Below are 15,579 nucleotides of genomic sequence, written 5' to 3'. Positions count from 1 at the left end.
CTTAGTCCTGCATTCTGATTGGGCCATTATCTGGGGGTGTGGCCCAGGTGCATTTGGCTCGCAGATGGCTTCTCTAGGGTTTTGTTGGGGACGCATTCGGTATCCTGTGCCTCTACCGGCCGGTCGGAAACCTGTTTGGGCCATGTGTCCGACCGTACTTCATTGGGTGGGCCCACTCTGGAGGGCGCACATCGGAAGCGGGAAGAGGCCCGGAGGAGAGTGGCGGCCTCCTCAGCGGCTCCCCGGCCTCCCGCCCGGCCGCCGCCGGCGCCCCCGCCCCGCCTCCGCAGCCGGATGTTGTGATTTCTCTCCACCCACACGGCCTCGCCCGCCCTCGGCCTCTACTGCCTTAAAAGGCAAGGCTACCACCCCTAGACGTTGGGATGATCTCACACCCATTATACAGGTGGGGATCTGAGACGCTGGACGGCCGTTGAGTGGCTGGCTCCAGGCCGAAGACTAGGGGGAAAACAAGGCCGAAATTTTACAGCTAATCAACACCTTCTGGCTCAACACCCCACTTCCTCCACCCCCACTTCACACAGCAGGAAACGGAGGCTTGCCCAAACTCAGCGAGTAAGGCAGAACTGGATTCAACTAGTCTTCTCTGGTCCCTATTCATTCATTCATTCATCCACAAATACTTACAGAGCACCCGCTTTGTGCCAGGCATCGAGCCAGGTGCTGGGGAATACAGTGGTGTCAGCAAAATAGCCAAGTTCCCTGCTGACATGCTAGAAGTGGGGGGATAAAGGTAATGATCCTGTAAATAAAAACATACATGGTTTCAGAAAGTGATGAGTGCTGTTAAGACACAGACAAAATAGAGGGGGAGGAATGGTCTCAGGGTATGACATTTGAGCAGACCTAGCAGAAGTAATACAAAGTGCAAACAGCCCAGAATAAGTTTAGTGTGTTCAAGGGATAGGAAGAAGGTGTGTGCAGCTTTAGGACCCAGTGGCCCGAGATGAGACAGAAAGAGCAAGGATACTAGCTAGATGATGGGAGTCTTTGTGAACCATGTCCAGGAGTTTGATTTTTCTTTTTTTCCTAAGAGAAATGTGAACCCTCTGCAAGGATGATTTATTCTTTGAAAAGATCACTCTAACTGGTGGATTCTTAGGGGGCCAAGGGTAGAAGCAGAGGGAGCAGTGTGAGACTGTAGAATTATAGTAGAGAGATGATGGTGGCCTGGACTAACAAGGTGGCAGTGGAGATGGAGAAAAGTGGATGGATCTAGGGTACTTTTGGGAGTTAAATAAGTACCTTGAAAGAGGGAAACCCAGTGGCTAGTAGGCAAAGGGCAGGTACCTCACCCAGCGAAGGCTGTTGCGTCCAAGTAAAACCTGAGAATTAGGTGAGAACGTTCAGGTTTCAAGATTACTGGAGTGGAGAGGTAAAGAGCATTCTGGAGAGAGGATTATCACATGTTCAAAGATCTGTAGAGGAAGGGGGAAGGGCTCATGCATTCAACACCTGAGGGCAGGGCATTGGGTTAGAGTTTGGGGGCAAAAAATGAGGCTGAGGCTTTAGGAGAGGCTTGCATCAGGGAGATTCTTGGAAGCAGGTAAGGAATTTGGGCTTCATTTTGAAGGTAGTGGGGAGCCATGTGGCGGAGGTAAGCTGAGGAGTAGTGTGATCAGATTAGCTTTCACAGAAGGCTCTGGGCTGCACTGTGAAGGATGGGCTAGGGCTGCAGGTGGGGAGCTGACTTGTAGACACCTGTTGTTTTGGTGCCCAGCATCTGAACACCCTCCCATTTGGGAGGAATCCTATGAGATGCAGAGGGAGACCCTGCTTTCCACTAGGGAAATCAAAGAGGGTAAGCAGAATTTCCTCTCCCAGGTTCCTGGTAGCTGGAGCCTGTTTCCAGTGTTTCCAACAAGGTCTTTGAATCCAGAGCAAGTGATCAACACAAGACATCAGAGGGACCATTTAGAATTCATTGTGGAGGCAGTGGAAGGAGAGGGGGATTCAGCAAGCACCCCAGGAGCTAGCTGTCAAATCAGTTCCTTGTATGCTTAAATTACCAAGAATTGGCTTCATTGCTTGCAACCAAGTATCCTAAGACAGGTGGGAGACCTTTTAGGAGGAAACATCAGAAGGAAGAATGATGCTCTACTGGGCATCAGTGCCCTATTGGGTGCCCTACTGGGGCAGTGGCCAGGGCGTGCGGACAAGTGGACAGATTGAGAACTATCAGGAGATGAACAGGACTTGGCAATCAATAAAGAATGAAGAGAGGAAGGTGTTACTCATGACCCTCAGGTTCCGGCTCTTCAAGACATTCTCCACCTACAGCCAAAGTGAAGTTTTTTAAAAGGGAAATATGCCACCAAACATCTGAGATATACGCTTCTACGAATTTATCCTACAAATATCATTGCACTCAAGCAAAATAAGAAATGCTCAAAATTATTCATTGCAGCATTGTCCAAAAAAAAATGAATCACACTAATTCTCCTTAATAGAGACTGGTTAAGTAAAATTTGGTCATTTTCTATAAAGAAATATTATGTAGCTGTTAAAAAAAGTGTGGGGGTGCTCATGTACTGATATGAAGTCTCCAAGATATATTGTGAAATGAAAAAATTCAATGTACAGAACAGTGTGTAACGTTTGCTACCATTTGTGTAAGAAGAGTCTGGATAAGCTAAGTTATGCTACAATAACAAATAATCCCCAAATTTCAGTGATTTTAAATAACAAAAGTTTATCTTACCACATATCCAAAACAGGTTGTTGGAGGCTGGAGCAGCGGCTTTACTCATAGTAGTCACTCAGGGCCCCAGGATGATAGGGGCTCATCCCAATTTGGGCTTCTACACAGGCAGGCATTAAAAGGAAATGTGGTAAATCATACAGTAAAGATTGTACGTGAAAGTGACACAAGTCACTTTGGCTCAAAGCAAACCATATGGTCAGTACTAACTTTAAAGGGGTGGGGAGCTACTTCTGGTCAAGATGGCAGAATAAACAGTCCCTAGCATCACTTTCTCCCACAAATCAACCAATTTAAACTATAAAAACATAACAACAAGTGCATACAGAATGGGGAGATGTCCAGCGGGGGAGGCAGAAGCTCCGCAGAGACCACATGCCCTGCGGGGCCACCATTGCACAATCCAGCAGATAGGCTTCACCACTGCCACCCGGCTCCATTCCCAGCCCAGCTCAGTGTGCAGAGAGTGGGGAGACGCCAGGCAGGGGAGGCGGAGGCTCCACAGAAACCACACACCCTGTGGGGCCGCCACTGCGTGATCCAGCAGGTAGGCTTCACCGCAGGCACCCGCTCCATTCCCAGCCTGGCCTAGTGTGCTTGGAGCAGGGAGACGTCCGGCAGGGGAGGCTGGAACTCCACAGGGACCACAGCACCGTGGCGCGATCCAGCAGCCCGGCCCTATGCGTACGGAGCACAGAGACGTCCAGCAGGGGAGGTAGAAGCTCTGTAGAGTCCACACATCCTGTGGGGGGGCCGCCACCACGTGATCCAGCAGCAGGTAGGCTTCACTGCTGCCACCTGGCTCCATCCCAAGCCCGGCCTAGTGTGCACGGAGCAGGGAGACATCCAGCAGGGGAAGGGGAAGCTCCGCAGAGACCACACGCTCTGCAGTGCCTCCGCACATCCCAGCAGCCCGGCCCAGAGCGCACGGAACAGGGAGAAGTCCAGCATGGGAGGTGGAAGCTCAGCAGAGACCACACTCCCTGTGGTACCACCCTGTGACCCAGTAGCCTGGCCGAGTCCAAGCTGACCAGAGAGGTGGCTCCCCAGAGAGGCCCAAGACCTGAGGCAACCACACACGCAAGGCCATACCAAATTGGCAACCGCAGCAACATCTTAGTCAGACAATAGTGTCAAACCTGTGGACTGTGAAACCCCCTGCCACAATGAATAAACATCAAAGAAAAGATAACAGAAATACGAAAAAGCGAGAAAGTACACCTCCAAAGGGTAATAACTCTCAAGCTCTAGATCCTATAGAACAAGAAGCCTTTGAAATGACTGACAAGGAATTTCGAGTGATAATTCTAAGGAAACTGAATGAGATACAAGAAAAGAAAACTCAGCTGGACATCATGATGAAGTGAGGAAAAGTATACAGGACCTGAAAGAAGAAATGTACAAGGAAATGAATGCCCTGAAAAAAAATGTAGCAGAACTTGCAGAACTGAAGAATTTATTCAGCAAAATAAAAAACACAATGGAGAGTTTAACCAGCAGGCTTGTGGAAGTTGAAGAGAGAACCTCTGAACTTGAAGATGGGCTGTTTGAAATAACACAAGCAGACAAAAAAAAAAAAAGAAAGAAAAGAAAAGAAAAAAGAATGAAAGGCATTGAAGAAAATCTGAGAGAGATATCAGACAACCTTAAGTGCTCAAATATCCGAGTCATGGGTATTCCAGAAGGGGAGGAAAAAGGAAATTGCATTGAAAACATATTCAACAAAATAGTGGCAGAAAACTTCCCAGGTATAGGAAAAATCACAGATCTTCAGATCCAGGAAGCTCAACGATCTCCAAACGTATTCAACCCAAAAAGGTCTTCTCCAAGACATGTTATAGTCAAATTGGCAAAACTCAAAGACAAAGAGAGAATCTTAAAAGCTGAAAGAGAGAAGCATCAAATCACCTATAAGGGAGCCCCAATCAGGCTAACATCAGACTTTTCATCACAAACCCTAAAAGCCAGAAAGGAATGGGATGATATATTCAAAATACTAAAAGACAGAGATTGTCAGCCAAGAATACTCTACCCTGCAAGGCTATCCTTCTGAAATGAAGGGCAAATAGTATATTTCTCAGACAAACAAAAACTGCGGGAGTTCACCACCACACGACCACCCTTACAAGAAATTCTCAAGGGAGTACTCGGTTTGGTTACTGAAAAATAACTACCACTGCCATAAAAACCCAAGAAAAATCAAAACCCACTAGTATAATAAAAATGGCATTCATGAAGAGAAAACAAACAAACAAAAAGGCTATCTACAACCTAAGGAACCAACAAACACAGAAAACAAACAGTAAATCAGAAAGCAAGGAACAAAAGACACCTAAGACAACCAAACAACAATCAACAAAATGCTAGGAATAAATCAACACTATTCAATAACAACTCTTAATGTAAAAGCCTTAAATTCCCAAATCAAAAGACACAGACTGGCTGACTGGATTAAAAAGGAGGACCCAACTATATGCTACCTTCAAGAGACCCACTTCACCCATAAAGACTCACATAGACTAAGAGTGAAAGGATGGAAAAAGATTTACCATGCAAACAGAAAAGAAAAACGAGCTGGAGTAGCTATTCTTATATCTGACAAAATAGACTTTAAACTAAAAACCATAAAAAGAGACAATGAGGGACACTACGTAATGATAAAGGGACTGATCCATCAAGAAGACATAACAATCATAAATATGTATGCACCCAATGTTGGAGCAGCCAGATTTATAAAACAAACTCTATTAGACCTAAAGAAGGAAATAGACACTAATACCATAATAGCAGGGGACCTGAACACCTCACTGTCAACATTGGACAGATCATCTAGGCAAAGAATCAGCAGAGAAACACAAGATCTAAACAATACTCTAGACCAATTGGACTTGGCAGATATCTACAGAACATTCCATCCAACAACCTCAGAATATTCATTCTTCTCATCAGCACATGGATCATTCTCCAGGATAGATCACATATTAGGTCACAAATCAAGTCTCAACAAATTCAAAAAAATTGGAATTATCCCATGTATTTTCTCAGACCATAATGGATTAAAACTAGAAATCAATAACAAATGAAATTCTGGAAACTATACAAACACATGGAAATTAAACAGCATTCTACTTAATGACATATGGGTCCAAGAAGAAATCAAGAAGGAAATCAAAAAATTTATTGAAACTAATGAAAATAATGATACATCATACCAAAACCTGTGGGATACTGCAAAAGCAGTACTAAGGGGGAAATTTATTGCATTAAATGCTCACCTCAGAAGAATGGAAAGATGACAAGTGAACAACCTAACACTTCACCTTAAATAACTAGAAAAACAAGAACAATCCAAACCTAAAGTTAGCAGACGGAAAGAAATCATTAAGATCAGAGCAGAACTGAATGAAATTGAAACCCAAAAAACAATACAAAAGATCAATGAATCAAAAAGTTAGTTTTTTGAAAAGATAAATAAAATTGACCAACCATTAGCATGGCTAACAAAAAAAAGAAGAGAGAAGATTCAAATAACAAATATTAGAAATGAAAAAGGCGATATTACAACTGATTCATCTGAAATACAAGGAATCATTCGAGACTACTATAAACAACTATACGCCAACAAGTTTGAAAATCTGGAGGAAATGGATAAATTTCTGGACACACACAAGCTCCCAAAACTGAGCCATGAAGACGTAGAAAATCTGAACAGACCAATAACAATAAAGGAGATTGAAGCTGTTATCAGAAAGCTCCCAACAAAGAAAAGCCCAGGACCAGATGGATTCACAGCAGAATTTTACCAAACATTCAAAGAGGAATTGACACCGATTCTTTACAAACTATTCCAAAAGATTGAAACAGACGCAAATCTCCCGAACTCTTTCCATGAAGCAAACAACATCCTGATACCAAAACCAGGTAAAGATATAACCAAAAAAGAAAACTACAGGCTGATATCCTTGATGAATATAGATGCAAAAATCCTCACTAAATACTAGCAAACAGAATACAGCAACACATACGTAAAATTATTCACCACGATCAAGTGGGATTCATCCCAGGGATGCAAGGTTGGTTCAACATACGCAAATCAATAAATGTGATACACCATTTTAATAAAGTCAAACACAAGGACCATATGATCATCTCTATAGATGCTGAAAAAGCATTTGATAAAATTCAGCACTCATTCATGACAAAGACCCTGTATAAGTTAGGTATAGACGGAAAGTATCTCAATATAATTAAAGCCATATATGCCAAACCCACTGCCAATATCATCCTGAATGGGGAAAAGCTGAAAGCTTTTCCTTTAAGAACAGGAACTAGACAAGGATGCCCACTCTCACCACTCCTATTCAACACAGTGTTGGAAGTACTAGCCAGAGCAATCAGAGAAGAGAAGGAAATAAAGGGCATCCAGATTGGAAAAGATGAAGTCAAACTGTCCCTGTTTGCAGATGACATGATCCTATATATTGAACAGCCTCTACAAAAAAACTCTTGGAGGTGATAAATGATTTCAGCACAGTAGCAGGATACAAAATCAACACACAAAAATCAGTAGCATTTCTATTCTCCAATAGTGAACATGCAGAAAGAGAAATCAAGAAAGCCTGCCCATTTACAATAGCCACCAAAAAAAAAAAAAAACAAAAAACTTAGGAATTGAGTTAACCAAGGAGGTGAAAAATCTCTATAATGAGAACTACAAACCACTGCTGAGAGAAATCAGAGAGGATACAAGAAGATGGAAAGATATCCCATGCTCTTGGATTGGAAGAATCAACATAGTGAAAATGTCCATACTACCCAAAGTGATATACAAATTCAATGCAATCCCCATCAAAATTCCAAAGACATTTTTGTCAGAAATGGAAAGAACTATCCAGACATTTATATGGAATAACAAAAGACCATGCATAGCCAAAGCAATGCTGAGCAAAAAAAATAAAGCTAGAGGCATAACACTACCTGACTTTAAACTATACTACAAAACAGTATGGTACTGGCATAAAAACAGACACACTGATCAATGGAATAGAATAGAGAATCCAGAAATCAACCCACACACCTACAGCCATCTGATCTTTGACAAAGGCACCAAGCCTATACACTGGGGAAGAGACTGCCTCTTTAGCAAATGGTGCTGGGATAACTGGATATCCATATGCAGGAGAATGAAAATAGACCCATACCTTTCACCATACACTAACGTCAACTCAAAATGGATTAAAGAATTAAATATACACCCTGAAACAATAAAACTTCTTAAAGAAAACATAGGAGAAACACTTCAGGAAGTAGGACTGGACACAGACTTCATGAATACGACCCCAAAAGCACGGGCAACCAAAGGAAAAATAAACAAATGGGATTATATCAAACTAAAGAGCTTCTGCACAGCAAAAGAAACAATTAACAGAGTTAAAAGACAACCAACAGAGTGGGAGAAAATATTTGCAAAACATACATCTGACAAAGGATTGATATCCAAAATATACAAGGAACTCAAACAACTTTACAAGAAAAAACAAGCAACCCAATTAAAAAATGGGCAAAAGAGCTAAGTAGGCATTTTTCTAAGGAAGATATGCAAATGGCCAACAGACATATGAAAAAATGCTCAACATCACTCAGCATCCGGGAAATGCAAATCAAAACTACACTGAGATACCATTTCACACCAGTTAGGATGGCTAAAATTCAAAAGACTCTGAACGATAAATGCTGGCAAGGTTGCGGAGAAAAAGGAACTCTCATATATTGTTGGTGGGACTGCAAAATGGTGCAGCCTCTATGGAAAATGGTATGGAGTTTCCTTAAACAATTGCAGATAGATCTACCATATGACCCAGCTATCCCACTGCTGGCAATATACCCAGAGGAATGGAAATCATCAAGTCGAAGGTATATCTGTTCCCCAATGTTCATTGCAGCACTCTTTACAATAGCCAAGAGTTGGAACCAGCCCAAATGTCCATCATCGGATGAGTGGATGTGGAAAATGTGGTATATCTACACAATGGAATACTACTCAGCTATAAAAACGAATGAAATACTGCCATTTGCAACAACATGGATGGACCTTGAGAGAATTATATTAAGTGAAACAAGTCAGGCACAGAAAGAGAAATACCACATGTTCTCACTTATTGGTGGAGATAAAAATTAATAAATAAATTCGTGCACACACACACACACACACACACACACACACACACACACACACACACACACACACACACACACACACACACACACACAAAAACCCCGGGGGGAGAAGAAGACATAACAATTACAATTCCTTGAAGTTGACGCGACAAGCAAACAGAAAGGACATTGGTGGGTGGGAGGGGGGAGAGGGAGGAGGGAGAGAGGTTTCGGTAATGGGCCACAATAATCAACCACGTTGTATAGCGACAAAATAAAATTTAATAAATAAATAAATAAATAAATAAAGATATACAAAGTAATAAAAAAAAGGGGGGTGGGGTGGGGAAGCATGGCACTGCTATGGTAGATTGTATTTTCCAAAGATGAGTGTGGCAATATACTCCTATCCCACAGGCATTTCTGCAATGTGACTGGGCCTCCCTCATTTCAAGAGATGGAATCTAATCTCCCTCCCCTTGAATTTGGTTTGACCTTGGTGACTCTCTTATCATCAGTAGAATATAGTGGAAATAATGCAGAACAAGATCTTAGGCTAGGCCAGTGTTGGGAAAATAGGATAATTTAATCAGGACCCCTTGGCCTTAGGCCCGGTTGGGGGTGGTGCGGCACATTCTTTGTAAATAAGTTGTGGGTGGATGGGGTTAGTGTGCATGGGCGGAGCTGCAATTTGGCTGGAGTTGACTGCCTTGGGCGTCTGCCGCAGATGGCCATGCTCTCAAACCTATGGCTCCAAGGACCTTTTTGCTGGTTACTTAGCTCATAGACCTGCATGTGAGGGGTCTGGTGACCCAGCCTGGTGTGTGAAGAGTTTGTGACCCAGTCTGGACAATGGGCTTGAGGGGTCTGTGAGCTTTAGACCCAGCCATAGCTTGACAATTGGCCCAGTCAGCAGGATTACGAGCAGGTAAAAGTGCTCAGCAGTCAGAAAAGGCTTTGGAGTCTGGTTCTCTTGAAATGTTTGATCTCTAGAAGCTTTCTCTTGGGCTGTTTCCTCAGAATCAGCTGCCACTGGGAGAAGCCCAAGACAAATGGAGAGGTCACATATGGGAGTTCTGCTCTAGTTCACAATTCCAGCTGAGCCCAGCCTCCAGTCATACACCCCAAGCACCAGACTTATGAGTGAAGAAGCATCCAAATGATTCTAGCCCCTGGCCACTTGAGTTACCCCCAGCCATGCAAGTAGCTGAGTCCCCTGCATTGTGGAGCAGAGACCAGCCATCATGCTGAGTCCTGCTGAATTCCCAACCCACAGGATCCATGAGCATAATAAAATATGTGTTTAATGCTGCTAAGCTTGTAAAGATTTGTTACACAGAAGTAGATACCTGGCATAACTACTCTAGGCCTGGAAGGAGAAAAGAAATGGAAATGTTTGGTAGACAACACTAACAACTGCCACTGACAACTTTGCTTCCATACGCATGGGTCACCTTCAGAAGGCCACGTGAAGCACCAGAAATGTTGGTTGCCTCTGGGAAGGGGTAGTTTAGAAGCTGGGAACATGGGTGGGAGGGAGGTTTTTCATCCTATACCCTTTTGAAACTTTATTCTTGTATTATGTGATTGGATTGCCTAGTTTATGAACAACTAACCTGATCCTGTCACTTTCTTGCTTCCTGTGTACTGCAATGATCTCCATTTCCTGGTATTCACACCCTAACATTCTCCCCTCCCTTTGAGCATGGGATGGACTTACTGACTCACTTCTAATGAAAAGAATGCAGCAAAAGTGATGGAATGTAACTTCTAATATTAGGTTACTAAAAGACTGTGGCTACAATTCAGGCACCCTCTCCTGCTCCCTCACTGGCTCAGTCTGAGGGAAGCCAGCTGCCATGTTGTGAACTGCCCTAGGGAAGGGCCTACGTGGCAGAAAATGGATGTCTCCGGCCAGCAGCCAATGAGTAAACTTGGAAGTGGATCCTCCCCCAGCCGAGATGACTGCAGCCCAGCTGACCCTCTGATGCAGCCTTGTGAGAGACTGATCCAGAGGATCTAGAGGCACCCAGTTAAACAGTGCCCAGGTTCTTGACCCATCGAAATTGTGACTCATAAGTGTTTGTTGTTTAGGGGCTAGCCGGTTCGCTCAGTTGGTTAGAGTGCATTGCTATAATACCAAGGTCAAAGGTTCACATCTCTGTACTGCCAGCCACCAAAAAAAAAAAAAAGTTTGTTGTTTTAGCTGCTAAGTTTTGGGACAATTTGTTATGCAGCAATAGATAATTAATATACTTCCCATTACACTTAAAAAATAAAACCCAGGCTGGCCAGTTTGCTTGGTCAGTTAGAGTGTGGCGTTGATAACACCAAGGTCAAGAGTTTGGATCCCCACACCGGCCAGCTGCCAAAAACGAACAAACAAGAAAAAAACCCCAAACTGCTCCCTATGGCCTACAAAGGCCCAACTTGATCTGGGCCCTGTTTTCCTCACCAGCACATCTCATGCTCCTCTCCTTTTTGCTCAGTAGGCACCAGCAGCCACACGCTAACCTTCTTTCTGCATCTGTCTGGAGCTGCATTATCCAGTAAGGTAACCACTGGCCACATGTGGCTATTTAAATGAAAATGAGATAAAATAAAAATTCAGCTTCTCAGTCACACTAGCCACATTTCAAGTGCTCAATAGCCATCTGTGACTAGTGGCTACTGTTTTGGACAACACAGATAGAGAAGACTTCCATCATCACAGAAAGTTCTGTCTGACAGCGCTAATCTGGAGTAAGGGGCAGCTTCTCCTTGTGTAAAGGCTCCATCATAACAGCCTGAGCGACTGGAGCAACAATGGTGCCATCATCTTAGGAATGAAGGATGGTGGGCTGGGTACCATCTAATCCACCAAACTTCTCTTTGAACAGGCAGTTCTGCAACCTCTCGAAATCTATGCCCTAAGTCTCTGCTAAACAGGAATAGGGCTTGTGCGTGTGTGTGTGTGTGTGTGTGTGTGTGTGTGTGTGTCCAGGCACTTGTGAGCAGGACCTTGGTGGTATCTCATTTCATGTACCCACAAGCCCAGCTGTTGAAAGACAGAAGCCAGGAAAAGGAGATGTTGCCTATCTGCTGTAGTCCAAAGCTTTTGGCAGAAGAGACCCAGATGTGGAGGGGGAATGCGGGGCAGGTGTGCAGGAATTGCTGGATTGAGCTCCAACCATATGCCATGCTCTGTCTTTTCACATGCATTCCCATTCAAACATCGCAAGTAGGCTGCCAGACAGTGTGAGTGTCCATCCTTCCCTAAGGTTCAGAGAGACTGGGCTTCTTACCCACCATCACGCTGGGGCAATGGACAAAATGGGATTTGAAGGCTTCCTGACTCAAGTCCGATGCTTCCCTATCCTACTACTAAGATTATCATTTTCCTGTTCTTTAAGCTGCGTACTTACACAGCTGATCAGAGGGGGTTTGTTTTGTTTTGTTTTAGTAACTTCCTGGTAACAATGTGTGAACTCTTGCATCAGTTAGAACTTTCGATTGTAACTAAAATTGGCTTAGGCCAAAAAAAGAAATTTATTGGTTGAAGTAAGCGTAAAGTGTAGGTGATGGTTCTGATTTCAAGTATCTCTGGATCCTGGGTCTCAAATGGTGTCATTCAAAATCTGTCTGTCCTGTATTCTGGCTGTGCTTTTAGTCTGTGTTATCTTTATTCTCAGTCAGGCTCTCCCTCTGAAATGTTAAAGAGGGCTGCCAGCAGCTCCAGACTCACTTGCTATGAATGTGGCAACCTCAGTGGCAAGAGAAAGCCTCTAGCTTGATAATTCCAGCAAAAATCCTGGGGCTGCCTCTCATTGGTTTGATTTGGGTCAGCCATTCATTTTGAACTAATCACTGAGGACAGAGAGAGGCGGTGTTCTGACTGGCCAGGTCTGAATTACATGCTCGCTTCACTCAGCCAGAGGATGGGGTAAGATTTACTTTATCCCTATAGATGGAGGAAGGAGGTGGGTGATTCTTCAAAGGAACACTGAGGAGGTCCATTTCTAGAAGAAGGGAGAATGAATGCTAAACAGGGGAAATGATAAATGTCTATCACAGGCGTGGAAATTGTGTTCCACAGCTGTAGCCACCTTGAATTTTCTGGAAGTCAAAGAAAAAGTAAGAATTGAGAAAGGTGGAGAGATTTGAGAAATTTTTAGGTAGTGGAATGAACAGAACTGGGTGACTTGAAGCTTGAGGAAGAGAGAGTTCTTGGCTGCAAGCAACAGAAAATGGCTAGATACTTAACAGCAATCCCCAAAAATAACTAAAAAGGGAATCCTCCGGGGTTCTCAGCATCAACTAGAAGGAATAGGCTTGAAAACAGACAAGAATTAGGGCCCCTGGAGGACTAGGAAACAGCAAGTATGGTGATATCCCCAGAGCAAGCACTACAGTTGTTAACCTAATATCCATGCCACTCCATTTCCTTGTTTGCAGAGTCCCAATTCTGTTTCAGTGGCCACTTTACCTCACATGCCTATGACCTAGCTCTAGGGTTAATTGGTCTAAGCCAGTTATGGGGATCCCCTTACCCTTGCCAGAGATATTTTAGGAGTGTCATGTGACCGAGTTCTGGCCAATGAACCATAAGGGGTGGTCTGCCTGGGATTTTTTTTTTTTAGAAAGATTTTCTCATTCCTAAGAAGGAACTAGTGCAAAGGAAGGTCCCTGTTCTTCATTTGAACTTTTTAAAAAAAATCATGTTATTTGAGTTGTAAACTTGAACATTATTGAATTTAGATGTGATTCCTGGAGCTGTGGCAGCCATTATGTGACCACGAGGGGAGTTGGCCTAAAGGTTTGTGTACTGAGAACACAGAAAAGAGAAAGAAGTTGGGCTTTTTTAAAATTAACTTTATTTTTTTCAATTGTACCTATTTATGGGGTACATAAATACATGTATATAATGTGGAACGATCAAATCAGGTTAATTAACATATCCATCAACTCAAACATTTATCATTTCTTTGTGCTGGGAACATTCAAGTCCTCTCTTCTAGCTAATTGAGAGTATACAGTAAGTTATTTTTTTTTTGTTTGGCAGCTGGCCGGTATGGGGATCCAAAACCATGACCTTGGTTTTGGATAAGGTTGTGCTCTAACCAACTAACTGGCCAGCCCCAGTAAGTTATTAATTATAGTCACCATACAGTACTATAGAACACAAAGGTCTTATTCCTCCTGTCTAGCTGTAATTTTGTATCCGTTAACCAACCCCTCTCACCACCACCCCCTCCCTTCCCAGGTTGCCCTTCTCGTAACCACTATTATACTCCCTACTTCTATGTGATTAACTTTAGAACTTGGATTCTTGGTGGCATTGTTAAATCACTGAAAGCACTTGTTCCTGGAGCTTCTCTGTTTTTGACCTCTTATGATGTGAAATGATGAATTTGAATTTCCTTACTGCTTAAGCTTGGCTTTTGGAAGGCATTCTGACTTATGCCATGTAGCAGGGACAATCTGGTCAGGGCCCAAGTGGGGCAATTCCGGACCTCCAACTGTTCTTGCTATCCTTGTGTGGTTTGATCAGGATTCAGTCATTGGAGAGAGCACCCCTTGGCTGAGTTTGGGTCCCTGTGGCTATGCTATAGTCAGGAGACGTTGACCTGGTCCATTAGGCTTTCATAGTGGGAGATGATCTTTAGAAGTTACCCTTTCACCACACGTTGGGGAGGAATGACCCACAAACAGCAACTGGGAGACTAGAGGAAGAGGAAGACGGAACAGACATTGATTACCCCTCTTGCCGTGTTTCTGTCCCAAGAAGTCTTCCACAGCATGCCTCTCTTCTAGCATAATTAATAAATCGCTACGTTCTGTCTTCTTTTCCCATAAATTCCTTTGAATCAGTCAGGACTCCTTTGGTTGAAAGTGACAGAAGTCCACTTGAATTGATTTTCTTGGCTCATATAATAGAGAAGTATTAAGGATATTCTAGTTTTAGGATCCAGGCTCTCAAAGTCATCAGGAATCAATCCATCAGTATTAGTTATCAAATGTTATGTAACAAATCACCCTAAAACTTATGGCTTAAAACAGCAACAATCAATGATCATTTCTCAGTTTCTAACAGTCAGGAATTCAGGAGCAGCTTAGCTGGATGGTTCTAGCCTGAGGTCTCTCATGAGGTTGCAAGCCAGATGTTGGTCAAGGCTGTAGTATACACTTCCAAGTGGCTCATTCACAAGGCTGTCAAATTGGTGCTAGTTGCTGACAGGAGGTGTGTTAGTTCGTTTTTGTATTGCTATAACAGAATACCTAAGACTGGGTAATTTATAAAGAGGTTTATTTGGCTCATGACTCCAGGACAGCTGCATCTGGTGCAGGCCTCAGGCTGCTTTTGCTCATGGTGGAAGGCAGCAGGGCAGTTGGTGGGTGCAAGGAGATTACAAAGCTAGGGGAAGCAAGAGAGAGGGAGGGGAGTTGCCAGGCTCCTTTTAACAATTAGCACTCATGGGAACTAATAGATGGAGACCTCACCCAGGTAGGGCATTAATCTATTCATGAGGGATCTGCCCCCATGATCCAAACACCTACCAACATTGCCACACTGGGGATCAGATTTCAACATAAGCTTTGGGGAGACAAACACTTCTAAACTCTGTTAGGAGACTTTACTTTCTCCCCACACAGTCCTCTCTGCAGGGCTGATTGAGTGTACTCACATCATGACAGCTGACTTCCCCCAGAGTGAGCAATAC

The sequence above is a fragment of the Cynocephalus volans genome, chromosome 2 (genome assembly GCF_027409185.1).
Source record: "Cynocephalus volans isolate mCynVol1 chromosome 2, mCynVol1.pri, whole genome shotgun sequence".
NCBI classification, from domain to species: domain Eukaryota; kingdom Metazoa; phylum Chordata; class Mammalia; order Dermoptera; family Cynocephalidae; genus Cynocephalus; species Cynocephalus volans.
The sequence above is the reverse complement of the archived record's forward strand: the minus strand, read 5'-3'. Positions refer to the sequence as shown.